The 14,249-nt window shown below is 47.5% G+C and overlaps 1 long non-coding RNA gene across 7 annotated transcripts in view; it reads right to left on the bottom strand.

The window, feature by feature from the left end:
• LOC102546819 (uncharacterized) overlaps nucleotides 1-8,419 on the bottom strand; it is a 64,646-nt gene extending 56,227 nt beyond the window's left edge. For all 7 annotated transcript variants that reach the window (XR_015684396.1, XR_015684392.1, XR_015684398.1 and 4 more), the window contains exon 1: nucleotides 8,257-8,419. This is a non-coding gene — a long non-coding RNA (uncharacterized LOC102546819). The remainder of the gene's footprint in view (nucleotides 1-8,256) is intronic.
• Between the last annotated feature and the right edge of the window lie 5,830 nt (nucleotides 8,420-14,249).

The raw sequence follows: 14,249 nt of genomic DNA, 5'->3' as shown, positions 1-14,249 counted from the left end.
GGGAGGACTGTTGCAACCAGCGTCTCCACACCGCTATGACTTCTACCATGAGTCTAAACCTCCTTGATGAAGCAAAGTGAAACGAGAGAGGCTGTGGAGAGACACGAATTCCCTCTGGTTGACCGAGGGGCTTTGGTTTGTCTGTTCGTTCCTTTCAGCTAAACAGAAAGCATCTATTTCTCCAGCGTGGAAACCAACTCCCCAAGAACTGAATCTTCTGATTCTATGATTTAATCCAACCTAATAATTATCCTGGCTTCCCCCTGCCCAGCATCAATGGTGATAGATTACAGACTGGTAAACCGCTTTTTAATTTTAGATAATTTTTAAGTCTGGATGACTTAATTAAAAAAAAAAAAGTTGACTCTTTGTCTATTGTTCCAAAGATCTGGATCTGTTCTGTGTGTGCGTGCGTGCGTGTGTGTGTGTGTGCGAGCGCGCGTGTGTGCACGGGGGTGGGGGTGGCATCAGGGGGGTGGGGCAGACAGGTGGAGACAGAGGAACAGAGAGACAGACACTCTCCTGAGGCTCACTTGTGGAGCTAGAAAAACAATCCCTAGTGCAGTCTTCCACGCAGTTCTGTTGTCTGCACAGAGCGTGAAAGACTACCTGGGTTTCTTCTTACATTCTCCTCCCATCTCACCACCAGTGGCCTAGAATTCTGGTGCCCAACTTTACACTGGTCCTGGACACTCACACTCAGGTCCTCATGCTCGCCTGACTGTCATCTCCCGGCCACTTGTTTTATTTACATTTTGTTTTGTGACACGGGATCACATAGTGTTGTACCGGCTGCTTCCAAACTTCGGAGTGCGTGTTCTGCCTAGCTTGTGGGGAATCCTGACTGGGCAGTTTGGAAATGAAGAAATGACAGACTCGTGTGCAGGAAAGCCAGGACCAGCCAGGCTGTTCTAGTTCTCAAGGGGACACCAGATATACACTCACACAGAGTGGTCGAGGTTATTGTGCACAGCACCAGGAGGGGGCTCGCTAGCCTTGGTGGGAGGTCTCTAGGGAGCGGTCATCTGGGCATCCAGGAGGAAGCTGAACTGCCCGTTCTTGCTCCCATTGGTCCGTCTTTGTAAACCCTGTACTTGACTGAGGAAGACTTCGCTGTCCCTCTGAGCCACACCTGGGGTTCACCTATTCCCATGGGTCTGAGGCATTAGGGTCCTTGACATGGCTGTGCTCACCTCAACAGCATACAGTGACTTGAGTCTCCATCCACTCCCACACCTGAGCTCATGTGATCCTCCTCTCCTGCTTCCCACATTGTGAAACTACAGGGTTACGCCACCATGCCAGACTTCAAGACAGACTCTTGATTTCCAAGTGAGTTTACATTTTTGCAAAGACCATTTGGATGAACTCTTCAAGATGTGGTTGGTTTGTCCTCAAAGGAGAGAGCCCCATGGTGTGGTCTTGCCTTTCTTCAAGCTCCCTCTCCTTCTAAATTAACCTCTGGAAATCTTCCTAAATAAGCCTCTCGTTTCCCCAGTGTACAGCCCCCACCCCCTCCCCTCCCCCACCCCATTTCTCAGAACTCCCGTAACAATCAGTTCGTAATTATCCACACACTGCTTGGCTTCACATATTTCTCCTTATACAGTTTCATCTTTTCTTCCCTTTTAAGTTAAAACGTTCCTACAGATTGGGTTCTGCATTAATTATATCATGTGGCGTAACAAATTACCCCCCAAATTTAGCATCTTAAAACAACATTATCTAGCAGTTTCTCTGGGCCCGAAGCTCCAGCATGGTATTGCCGCAGCCCTGGATGGGCTCGACTGAGCCCCAGGCTCTGCTTCTGGGGTGGGGGTGGGGTCATCTGCACAAAGACAAATTGAGCTTCCTAGTTAGTTTCTTGCCACCTTGGCTCCAGAGGTCTATTCCAGGAGCTACTTAAGTGTGACAGTCATCCAGACCAGCCTTGAGAGAGCCCAAGAAAGAGCAAGGGTCTCAAAGTCACACACCCTCTTCTAATACCTTGTTGGATGCATGGTCCTCGGCAGAGGCATGAACACCAACACACAGGAACTATGCGGGGTCCTCAGACAGCATGGCCAACTGGCTCAGGAGCCCAGCCTTCTCTGAACTCTTTTGTTTTGTTGTGTTTTGCTTTGCTTTGGTTGTTTCTGTTTCTGTTTCTGTTTTGGTTTTTGGTTTTTTTTTTTTTTTGTTTTTTTGTTTTTTTTTGTTTTTTTGTTTTTTTGTTTTGTTTTGTTTTGTTTTTGAGACAGAGTTTCCCTGTGTAGCTCTGGCTGTCTTGGAACTCTGTAGACCAGGCTGGCCTTGAACTCAGAGATTCACCTGCCTCTGCCTCCCAGTGTCTAAGATTAAAGGTGTGTGTTATCACCATCCGGCTTTTCCTCATTCTTGATATCATTCATGTTGGCGTGAATATGGTCACTCAGAAGAACCTAACTACTTGGGGATCTATGCCTGTGACTCCATCACTCCAGAGGCTGTGACCATAGGCGTTCAAGACCAGTGTTGTCAATGCAGTGAAAGTGTTTCTCAAAAAACAAACACTTCTGTGGAAATACTGCAATGAGCCAAGTCACTGATGGCGTGGTGTGTGTGAGCAAGGGTCTTGGGGCCACGTTCCTGGCAGGCATCTCCAAGGTAGGGTTGGCAGGTGAGTTCGTTGACTCTGTCCTGGAGAGGAGCCTTCTGGATCATCCCTGCTTGTTAGGATGTCAGCATGAGACTGGCATCACAGACTGACAGGATAGCAAAGTGCTCTGCAGCCCCGAGGGGCACTCTGCAACTGGCATGATTTCTGGGATTACAATATGGAAGTTGCAACATATAAATCAAGGCTCTAAAGCCTTGATTTAATTCTCAAGTTGGTTATTAATCATTTGCCGGCAGTGATCTACTGAATGCCTTTCTTGAAGATCCAGAATGGAATATTTTCAAATATTAAATTTCTGAGAAACCTTACAATAAAGAACTTTCTGTGACTTTCTAAAATAAGCATTTCTCAAACAAATGACATGAGTGCAAATCCTTGCCCAGAGATAGAAATCTACAAGAAACTAATATTTGATTTGAAGTGCCTTTCGCTAGACTGATGGGGGAAAGACCATAAAGTCCTTGTTTAATAGAATTCTCTCCCCCACCCCAAGGCTATGCCCAACTTCTGGGACCCCTGTCTATTCTCCCTCTCGGCACACATAGACACTGCTCAGATGCCCCCAAACCCCTGCCCATGACTCTGCCAGGCCCGGGGCCCTGGCCTGCCTCTTGAAATCTATCCAAGTCAAAGGGGTCTTCTGGCTTTGGGTGGAATAGCTCGCTCCCCAGACCCAGGCCTTACTGCTTGCTCCCCCTCAGGCCTCCATCACCCATCCTGCCTGACCTTACACTGCAACCCTGGTCTAGGTGGCCTTGATGCCTGTTTTCCCATCTCCCTGGCATTTGCCTTAAAGGTCAGCCCCTTTAAGAGACAGACACCTCCATTCCTGCCCCCCACCCCGCTCCCACTTCCTGACCCTCCCTCCACTTCCCTCCTTCCCTTCTCTTCTTTCATTTTTCCTCTCCTTTTCCTTCTCCTCAAACTCTTTTTCCTGAACCTCCACCCCCACCCTACGGAGGATAGGGGTTTGGGTGACAGAAGCCAGAAGCAGGGGGATGTTCTGTTTCCTGTGCTTCCCCTGTTTACGTGGAAGAAAGGTAAGACATTGAGAGAGAGGTTGAGCGGTCACAGCTGAAAATACCAGTCACCCATTCCTACCAATGTAGCCATTTTGTGGGCCATAGTCTGGAAGTTCTGCAAAAGTTCCCCACAGCCTTTTAAGAAGCCAGGCACATGTGAGAGGATGGCCTTGCAGCCTATCATCTGGTGACAAAAAGGAGGACAGTGGGAGGCCCTTTCATCTGCACACTCCTGTCTGCCCAGAGGGAGGATGGGCACAGAAGGCCTGAGCACAAAAGGCCTGGGCACAGCTGCTGGAAACCTCTGGGCCTGAGGACTTGTGGGAGGAGATGTTGCTATTCTTGGTGACGTTTTTTTTGAACACATTTTAAATGAGATTGCGGGCTCTCCACCCATCTCACTTGTTTTCTACCAGGCACCACTTTCTTCAGGGCTCTTTTGAAAAACATTCAGCTCCCTACTGTGAGAGCGTGAGGCTCTGAAAGCATCTTAAAACCCATCAAAAACTTAATGCGTTGACTTTGAAGTGGGACCCAAACGCAAGGACTCCACCAGAGTGAAATATCTCCCAAACCAGTTAAATAGGCTCGGCTTAATAGCCAGCCATTTCTAAATTGTTTCTTTTATATAGTGTAGCATGTACATTGGTGGTAACCATGGTAACAGATTTTAAGGACCTCCATAAGATCGGAGCATTACCAGGTGCTAATTGTAAATAAGGAGACAAATAAATAGCTTATAATTTAAATGGCTGTGCCAAAGAGTCCCTAGATTCTTAGGCTGGTCTGTACCCTGTGACAAAATTTTGTCCTCTCATCCATATGTAGCCATTTTGGCTTCTGAACGAGACTCATTAGTGAATGTGTTCTCCTTCTACTGGAGAATGTAGAGGAGTAGAAAGAAGTAAGGCTGATAACCAGAATGTCCATGACAGTCACTGAAATATCTACGTCTGATGGGGATGGGTTCCGAGGAGCCACATGGATACCAAGACCCATGTGTGTTCAGACCCCTCTATAAAACGACAGGGATCTGCATATATATATATGTGTGTGTGTGTGTGTGTGTGTGTGTGTGTGTGTGTGTGTGTGTATATATATATATATATATATATATATATATATATATATACCTTGCACTTATTCTCACAAGTACTTGGAATCATCTCTAGATTCTTAGTGCCTCATATCACGCAAACACTGCAGTGTAGGGTCCACACGAGGGAGCGGCCATCTGTGTGCAGTGCAGTGTGAGTTTCTTCCCAGTAACAACTGCAGCCTTGGATGCAGACTGCACACTCTCGAGGATGGCTGCACAGACAGCAGTGTTCAGACCTCACTTGATCATCTTTTTTACTTTTCCCGTAAGGGTCTACTTCCCTGACACTGAGAGGTAGCAGTTGGCATATCTGGACTGTGAGGCCCTGGCCAGGCACAGTTCCTCCCCGCTCTTCCCTTGATGCTGCTGGCACTTCTACATCACATAGACCACGTGTTCATTCTACCCCAGTTAGCATGTCTTAGCGTCGTCAGTCCCAAGTGCAGACCGTACGTGTGGAATATGGCTACCACATTATTCTACCAGAGATGCAGGCATAGAATGCAAAGCAGTGTGAAGGGTTATTTTTAAGTTCCCTTTTTTGTTTGGTCTCTGAACATCTGGTTGGAGAAGTATTATCTGGAAAGTGTTAGTTTTCACTCTCCTTCAGTCACGGCGTGTCAAATGTGTTAGAAATGTCTAAGGACAAAAATGTGTCTATTCCTTGTTAGTTTCTGTCCATCCATCCACCCATCCATCAATCCATCCATCAATTCGTCCAACCACTCATCCATTTATCCATCCTTCCACCCTCCCTCCCATCCATCCATCCATCTATCCATCCATCCATCCATCCATCTATCCACCCATCTATCATCTATCCAATCATTTATTTTCCTCATGCTTATCAAGTTCTCTTGGTTTAGCCCATGTGCAGAATGCTAGATGAAAGAGCATAAGTTAGTAATGTATTTCCGCTGAGCTCAAAAAAAAAAAAAAAAAAAAAAAAAAAAAAGAGGCACAAACTGTAATTCCCTATCAGAGTTTAAAACAGCACAGGTAAGCCTCAGCTGGCTTAGGCCAGCCAGGAGAATTTCAGTGCAGACATGAACAGGGAGGTAGAGAACAGCCTCTTATAGGCCACCTGGCTGAGGTAACCACAGAGTAGATCAGTCAGCTCCTGTACCCAGGCTTGGCACTCTGAAGATGCCTTGCCCGACCATCTTGACCTGGAAACCCTGGGATGTTCACATGGTGTTCAGCTCTTGCAGTGGACAGTAAGAGGGAAGGATGAGGGTGGGGGGGGATCCCGGCTATCCCTGTCTACTGCAGCCTGGGGAAGGAAACTTCTGCCCCTGAGCCTCATTCCTTGATCCTAAGAAGGGGAATCTCAACACTTCCTGTCAGCACTGCTGTGAGGATTAGAATAGTGAATGGAGTGGCGACTGCTACTTGCTCCACCAAGTAAGCTTTGGGAGCTTAATCAGGGGACAACCAAACCCAAATCATGGGACCTTACAGCCGATCACATAGACTTGCTGGAGAGGATGGATCTGAGGAGAGATTGGAAGAAACCCTGGAGTACCAGGAAGAGAGAGGAAGCCTTTCGAGGAAATAGAAGAACATAATGTGTAAGGACCCCAGGCAGGAGCAAGCGTTAATGTGCTAGGGGTGGAAGGCCTGGCTTGAGTGAGGGTGAAGGTCTTTCTCCCAGAGAAATATCAACTGGGTTCCATGTTCTCCTTCTAGGGCTCTAAAGAACAGGGAAAGGAAAGCAGGAGAAACTTTAAAAAAAAAAAAAAAAAGTCATGCTTACTGTTTTTTCCTTCATTGGCTTGTTCTTTTTACTTAAATGTATTCTTACAAGAAACTTTCTATTCCAGCCACGGGTGGGAAGCTCAGAGTGCCAGATGTGGTGTGGAATCCAGACTTTTTCTTATTTAGGCGGATGATAAAGTACCACGTACTCCCTACATCAGAGAGCACCCCTGCAGGGCATGAGGATGGATGGATGCTCTCAGAGGCCGATGTGAATATCGATGCCAACAGGATAAAGAGTACATGTGGTTTGCCCAAACTACACAAACCCTTTCTTTTGTTCTTTTCTTTTCTTTGTGTGTTTGCGCGCGCGCGTGCGTGCGTGCGTGTGTGTGTACGTGTGTGCGTGCGTGTGTGCGTGTGTGTGCGTGCGTGCGTGTGTGCGTGCGTGTGTGTGTGCGTGTGTGTGTGCGTGCGTGTGTGCGTGTGCGTGTGTGCGTGCGTGCGTGTGTGTGTGTGTGTGTTCCATCTGCATCTAGTGTCACTTACAGGGACTGGAAGGTAACAGAAAACGAGAACACCCTCTCACGGTGTCCTCAGAGCCCCTCCTCTCCTTGCCGTGGTCATTCTGCAGAAGTATTCTCTGTGCTGCCAAAGTATCACACAGGCCTTCCTCGAGGGCACAGAGTCTCAACTAGCAATGCAAATAGAGGAGAAAATGGTCGTAGGGTGTACAGGAAGTCTGTGGGATGTTCTTGCAACTTTTCCGTAAGTCTAACCCTTTTCTAAAATTAAAATCAACCACAGCGAAGTCGAGCCAGACTTTCCATCTGATATTGGACCTTCTACTCAGTAACTCCGCCGTTAGTCCCCCTCTTCACCTCTCAAATCATTCCTGGGGCCCCCACCACGGGCGCCCAGGCATTGGGGACACACCCTCCACTCACCCCCCACCCGCTGGATGGGATGTGGCATCTGAATATCAGGCTAAGGGACTTTCTGTGTCCCTGAGTTTCCACTAAAGGTACTTAAATGGGCTTGAGGCTGCCTTGCAAAATAAAATAGTTCAGGGGGAGCTGGCGAGATGGCTTGGCACCCACAATGCTTGCTGCTCTTGCAGAGGGCAGGGGTACAATTCCCAGCATCCACATTGCCTGTATCTCCGCTCCAAGGGGATCAGGGCCCCACCCCAGCACTCATGTTCCCATACCCCAACCCTATATACTTACAGTTAAAGGCAATACACACAAATCTTACAAAAATAGTTTTAGGGGAGGAAGACGAGCATTTCAGTAAGAGGTTAGAAACAGGAGGGTCGGGCTGGTCACCTGATGTAGGTAACACCCACTGAAGTGTGGGTGTGAGGAGGGCAAAGGATCTTTCCACACCGAAAGCCTTCCAAGACTTTTTCCCAAGATGGGGAGGGGGCAGACCAGGAGGCGAGTGGTGGGAGGAGGAGCCTGGCTGCCATAAAGAGAGAAGATTGAGAAATAGGCCAGGGCCCCCCTCTGACCTCATTCTGCAAAGGTAGCTTGGCTCCTGGTTGTCAAATACGAAGAGAGTAGAACTGGGATCTCCCTTACAGGACTGAATGAGCAGGGCAGAGAAAACAATGCAAAAAAAAAAAAAAAAAAAAAAGTGAGTCGCATGCATACAGCCGCATCCTGAAGGAGGCAAAACAATTCACAGACCTGGTGGCACCGGGGAGAGGATCATACGGTGGGGTCACACATCCTGCCCACGCTCCCATTTCTGTCCAACTCTTCCCTGCCTACCAAGTCCCTGCCAGAGTCACTAACCTGGAGCTCCTGTGCCAAGACAGTGTCATTCTGGGCCTTATCTCAGCTGATAGAAGAGCGGGAGAAAGTGGGGTTCCCGGGAGGTTGCTGAACTCGGATCCGGACCCAGCGAGTTCAGCGCGCAGGCTCGCGGGTGGCTCTGAGGAGCCCCAGGGCTCCGAGTGGCAGCCGGCTGCGGGCCTGCCTCCCAAGCCCGCCAGCCCGTGGTCCCCAGCAGATGTCAGTCTGGGAACAGGAAGCAAGCCTGTTTGGGGTTTCTAAAAATAAATAATAACCCCAACCACAAGAACGATCTTTTATCCCAAAAATTTAAAAAAAAAATGCTTTAATGACTGCAGCATTTAGCACATCGGGGGTTTGCATTGTTTTCAATTATGTGCAATTCTGAAAGGAGAGTACAGATTCTGAGCCTGAATGGGGAATTGTGGGGCTGCGAGTTTTGCTGTTTTAAACATTCGCTTTGCTACTTTAAGGGAAGAGCTGTAAAATAGAAATAATGATATATTATTACGGCACTGCGGAGTAGCGTTAATATTGTCGTTGAAACCTAGAATTTGAAATAAAGATGGAAATACTTATTTGTCCATACTTTTGTTCTTAGAAAAATGATTTGGAATGAGGCAGCAGGCCTCCTTATGCATGTGTGCAGTGGGTGAGGCTGAGACTCTCTGGTCCCTGAGGCCAGGTCCCTGGGGACAGGGAGCACTGACCTCTCAGCCCAGGGCTGACATGGGTCTGGTGTCCTAGTGGCCTGCTCAAAGCCACCAGGATGCTGTCTTCTCTTCCTTGTTTTCTAGAAACAGAGCGAGGACATGGAAAACCATAGCGGGTCGTGACAGCAGAAAAGAGATCATAGGAAGATACACTTACTTTGGATGGAAAGTGGATACTTGGAGTTCTCACTCCTTTGCCTTTAAAAAGGAAAATGTAACCATCAGGGGCTGGGGAGATGGATCAAGAGTCCCAACTGTTCTTCCAGAAGACCTGAGTTCTATTCCTAGCACCCACATGGGGTTCCTCACAACCACCTGTAACTCCAGCTACACACACACACACACACACACACACACACACACACACACACACACTTTAAAATAATGGAAATACTCTTTTTTTAAAGAATCAAATCAGGGGGCTGGAGAGATGGCTCAGAGGTTAAGAGCACTGACTGCTCTTTCAGAGGTCCTGAGTTCAATTCCCAGCAACCACATGGTGGCTCGCAACCGTCTGTAATGGGATCCGATGTCCTCTTCTGGCACGCAGGCGTACATGCAGATAGAGTGCTCAGACATAAAATAAATGTATCCTTTTTAAAAAAATCAAATTGAATATCATGTATACATGTGGTAAAAACATACTGGAAATGTGTGATCAGAATTTCTTTCATACGGTGTAGGGGCAGGACAGGAGGAGGTTGGGTAATCTCACCAGAGATACGAATTGGATTCTAGTGTTTTTCTATGACTCGAAGGGGTGCTGAGGATGTAGGCTGGTGTCGAGTGCCGATCTGCCATGCTCGAGGCCCTGGTGCCATCCCAAGCACCTCAAAAAACAAACACACAACAAATCAACACACACACACACACACACACACACACACACACGCACAGGCGCACACACCGGGTATATGATTATCACACTATACTTCATAAAACTATATGTTAAAAAAAAAAGTAACTTCAAAATACATGGGGTAGGTGCCATGGGGAATGGACCGGATGAAATGGTAGCAAGGTAGCTACAAGCTTCACTCTGCACCTCCTAGGGTCAGGCCTGGTTCCCACCCTGGCTTTCTCTTCCCCTTCCAGGAATAAGGCTGGGAAAAGATCAAGACCCAGCATTTCCTTCTAGTTATTAATTAATGCCCCCCACAACTCCCGCTCCTCTGTCAATATAGCGTAACCAAGTTCCACCACTGACTGCTTTCTAAATTCAAGGCTTACCATATCGGGGACACATGGCCTTTGGAAATGTTCCTTTAAAGCCCGGTGCTGCTTGCCTGTGACCCATTTCCTTACCACGGCCCTGCCCATAGGTCAAGCTATTTTTCCAAGGAGATCTAGCCGCGTGCTGGACTCTTAAAGTACCGAATACATTGCCCTGGAGTGTCTGTCCCTGCAGGAGCGCACTCTTTTCTCAACAGCACAGACCATCAAACTCACCACTGCAGAGAGTGCAACTCCAAGGCCTTGCAGGAACCCTGTGAAGTTCTCACCTCAGAACATCCCAGCACTACCGTTTTAGCACTGACCTCATGGATTCTCTCTCCCATTTGACTTGACTCACATGGGTGTGCTTTCCCAGGCACTCCCAGCGAGTGTTTGATGAGTGCATGTATCCAAAGTATGGGATGTGGCCTAAGAAAAAGTATCTCCTTAGGACATTACCACAGCCACGCAGAGTGGGCACGGTCAACTCCCCCTTGAATAAATGACAAAACCGAGGGTCAGAGAAGTTTCGAAATCTTCCCAAAGCTGCACAACCAGGAAGCAGCAGTGAAAGAATTGGAGTCCAGGTCTGATTCTGCAAACCACCCGCCTATGGTCTGGTAATTGATGTGTTTTCCCAGACAAGGTGTCACTATGTAATGCAAGCTGACCTGGAACTCTAAGTAGCCCAAACTGGTCTCAAACCTGCTTAGTGCCAGGATTCCAGGTGGGCACCACCATGCCCTGCCAGGTTGAATGTCTGTCTCCTCTAAAACCAATGGTGAAATCTGGTTGCAGCAACTCCCCTGTAGATGACAGTGATCTTATAACCCTACCTCTCCTCTTGCTCTCCTCCTGCCCTCGGCCGATGCTGGCATCTTGAGCTTTGTCTTTACAGACCCCAGAGTCAACAGATGTCTGTTCTTCATACACTGCTCGGTGTCGGAAATTGTGCTGTAGCAGTGAAAATGCTCTAAGACCACACATTCTAAACCGTACCTGGTGAGGAGAGGGATGTCTCAGGCCATCGCCAACACGGACACTGGCTGGGAACTACTAGTAGACTGTATGTCCCCTAGAATCTCGAGGGTAGCCCAGCCAGACCCAGGCTCGTCACATGGATGAATTCCTGACCGTCACCCACACTTCTGCCTCTACCTTTTAGTTGGAAAAACTAATTAGTTTTTTGCTGTAATTAGGGTTTTTTTTTTTTTTTCAAGACAGGGTTTCTCTGAGTAGCCTTAGCTGTCCTGGAACTTGCTCTGTAGACCAGGCTGGCCTCAAACTCAGAGATCCTCCTGCCTCCCGAGTGTTGGGATTCAAGGTGTGCATCACCCCTGGCTAGTGGGAACATGTTAAAGGGTAGGGGAGAGTCGAAACAGTAACACACTGAATGTCTAAGATACTCACACCTATCTGTAATGATAGGCTAAGTTGTATTTTTTTCTATTGAAAAGTAACTTAGCAGCACCAAAACCTTGGAATTTGCATTTCTATGGCTCCTAACACTTTGGTTTAGTTTAGTTTAGTTTAGTTTAGTTTGAGTCAGGGTCTCTCTATATAATCCTGGATGTTCTGGGACTCACTGTGTAGACTAGACAGGCCTTGAACTCAGAGATCCACCTGCCTCTGCCTCCCAAGTGCTGGGATGAAAGGCGTGTGTCACCAAGCCCAGAGGTTCCTATCATTTGACTCCTATTCTTTTCCCTTGAAGAAAAGGGATTCTCCTCCATGGCCACTGCCTCACTGCCACAGCCAATGAACTTGACACTACATTAAGAGCTTGGTAAGTACTGAACTGAGAATAGAACCCCCGTTGAAGGAATCAGAGAAAGAACTGGAAGAGCTTGAAGGAGCTCGAGACCCCATATGTACAACAATGCCAAGCAACCAGAGCTTCCAGGGACTAAGCCACTACCTAAAGACTATACATGGACTAACCCTGGACTCTGACCTCATAGGTAGCAATGCATATCCTAGTAAGAGCACCAGTGGAAGGGGAAGTCCTGGGTCCTGCTAAGACTGAACCCCCAGTGAACTAGACTATGGGGGGAGGGTGGCAATGGGGGGAGAGCTGGGAGGGGAATACCCATAAGGAAGGGGAGGGGGGAGGGGGATGTTTGCCCGGAAACGGGAAAGGGAATAACACTCGAAATGTATATAAGAAATACTCAAGTTAATAATAATAAAAAAAAAAAAGAGCTTGGTAAGTGCTCTGTGTTCCAGGTACTTGGTGGTTGTAGTGTGCCTTTTGCCTCCCTGAGCAAATCAGAAATTTAATTTTACATAGCCTGGAAGAGCTTGACTTCTTTTCCAGGATGCTGACATTTTCAGAGTCCGGGCTAGGTTTCTTATAGAGCATTGGAACTCAACCTTCCTAAGGCTGTGACCCTTTAATACAGTCCCTCGTGTTGTGGTGACCCCCAACCATAAAGTCATTCCATTACTTCTTCATAACTGTGATTTTGCTCTTACATTACATAATCCTAATGTAAGTATCCAATATGCAGATATCTAATATGTGACCCCAAAGGGGTTGAAACTAAATGTTGAGAACCACCATTGTAGAGTGTTCACATTCTACCTCTGTTTGTTTCTTCTGTCTTCCTCTCACCCCGAACAATACTACAGTGTAACTTGAATTTTTTTCAAAACCTATTTTTAATGATGGTTCTTAAATGCTTTAACCTCCCTTTTAGCCCACCACCCACCAGAGTTAGTGGGAAAGAAAGGATACAGGAAGTGAACCTGTTTAGAAAGGTCCCTTGAAGTAACTCCTGTCTGTGTTGTCGGCAGTTCAGTTCACAGGTCGGCAGCGGCAGCTCGATCCACTTGCAAACACCTCTCGGATACACCAGAAGTCCAGTTCGGTAGAGTCGGGATAAAACATGAATCGGCAGCCATGGCACTACCTAGCAGAGGCAGCCAAGCCTCAGCACAAGTCTGCAGGAGGAACCCGGAGGAACCCCAGGAGAAGTTCTCGGCTGTGCCTCTCTCAAGAAAGCAAAGATCAGTGAAGATGCGTGACCCACAAACATTGCTAGCTCTATAAGCAAGCCCAGCTCAGCCCACTGTCCACCCAGTCCTGTTTATACTTCCTCCAACGTCACTTCCCCCCCAGCGGTCTCGCCTCAGCACGTGCACCTGTCTCAGCTGACGTCACTCGGCCAATCAGCCCGAGTCCTCAGAAGCCCCAAGAAACTGCAGCACACCACCAGAAGCTTTTTGGTGCATTTCTCTCTATGGAGTCCCAAAAATGCAACTCAACTACACAATGTAAGGAGGGCCAGCACGTGCATGTCATTAGCAAAGGATCCTTCATCACAGGTTCTTTCACGTGCTTGCTTTAGCAGAACATCCTCTCTCCTGTGTCCACTTCAGGAAGACACTCCTTCCCGTGTTTGCCTCAGCAAAACCCCATCCAACCGACCTTCCAAAGAACCGTTAAAGTTCCCACTTGGCTGCAGAGCTGACGATGTATATTTTCTAGTGCCATTGTATCTGGAGGTACCCACTGCCAGCCTGTTCCATGGTGGAATTTACACCTTTTGTGTCCTCCTTCCTTGAATGTGAGTTGGACTTGCTCCGGAGAGTAGAATAACTCGAACGTTATGAACATCGTGTGTAGCTGCTCTCCTCACAGTAACTAGGAAACCATATCAAGTTGCATGTCCATCAGCTGATTCGTGACCATGAAAACGTGGCACATGTAAACAAATGAGTTTTGCTTGGTTTAAATAAAAACAAAATCTGCAAGAAAATGGGCGGAACTTGGACATTTTATACCGAGTAAAAAATATAAAATATAAATTAAGATGAAGGTAAATATGCATTCTCTCTTCTTTGAAGATCCTTGCTTCAGAGTTTTAAATCTGTGTGTTTGACTGGAGTGCCTGTGGAGTCCAGGAAGCTAGAAAGGGACCCATGGGGCAGGAGAAGGAGGCCTTAAGGGAAAATGGCTCATACAATACATGCCACATGAAACTGGAGGGAGGACCCTAGGTTAACCGAAACAAAGGATCAATGAGGAAAAAGTCATCAGGAGACCTACTATTTTGAAGATTT

This window comes from Rattus norvegicus, chromosome 3 (assembly GCF_021556685.1).
Source record: "Rattus norvegicus strain SHRSP/BbbUtx chromosome 3, alternate assembly SHRSP_T2T, whole genome shotgun sequence".
Taxonomy (NCBI): domain Eukaryota; kingdom Metazoa; phylum Chordata; class Mammalia; order Rodentia; family Muridae; genus Rattus; species Rattus norvegicus.
The sequence above is the reverse complement of the archived record's forward strand: the minus strand, read 5'-3'. Positions and strand labels throughout refer to the sequence as shown.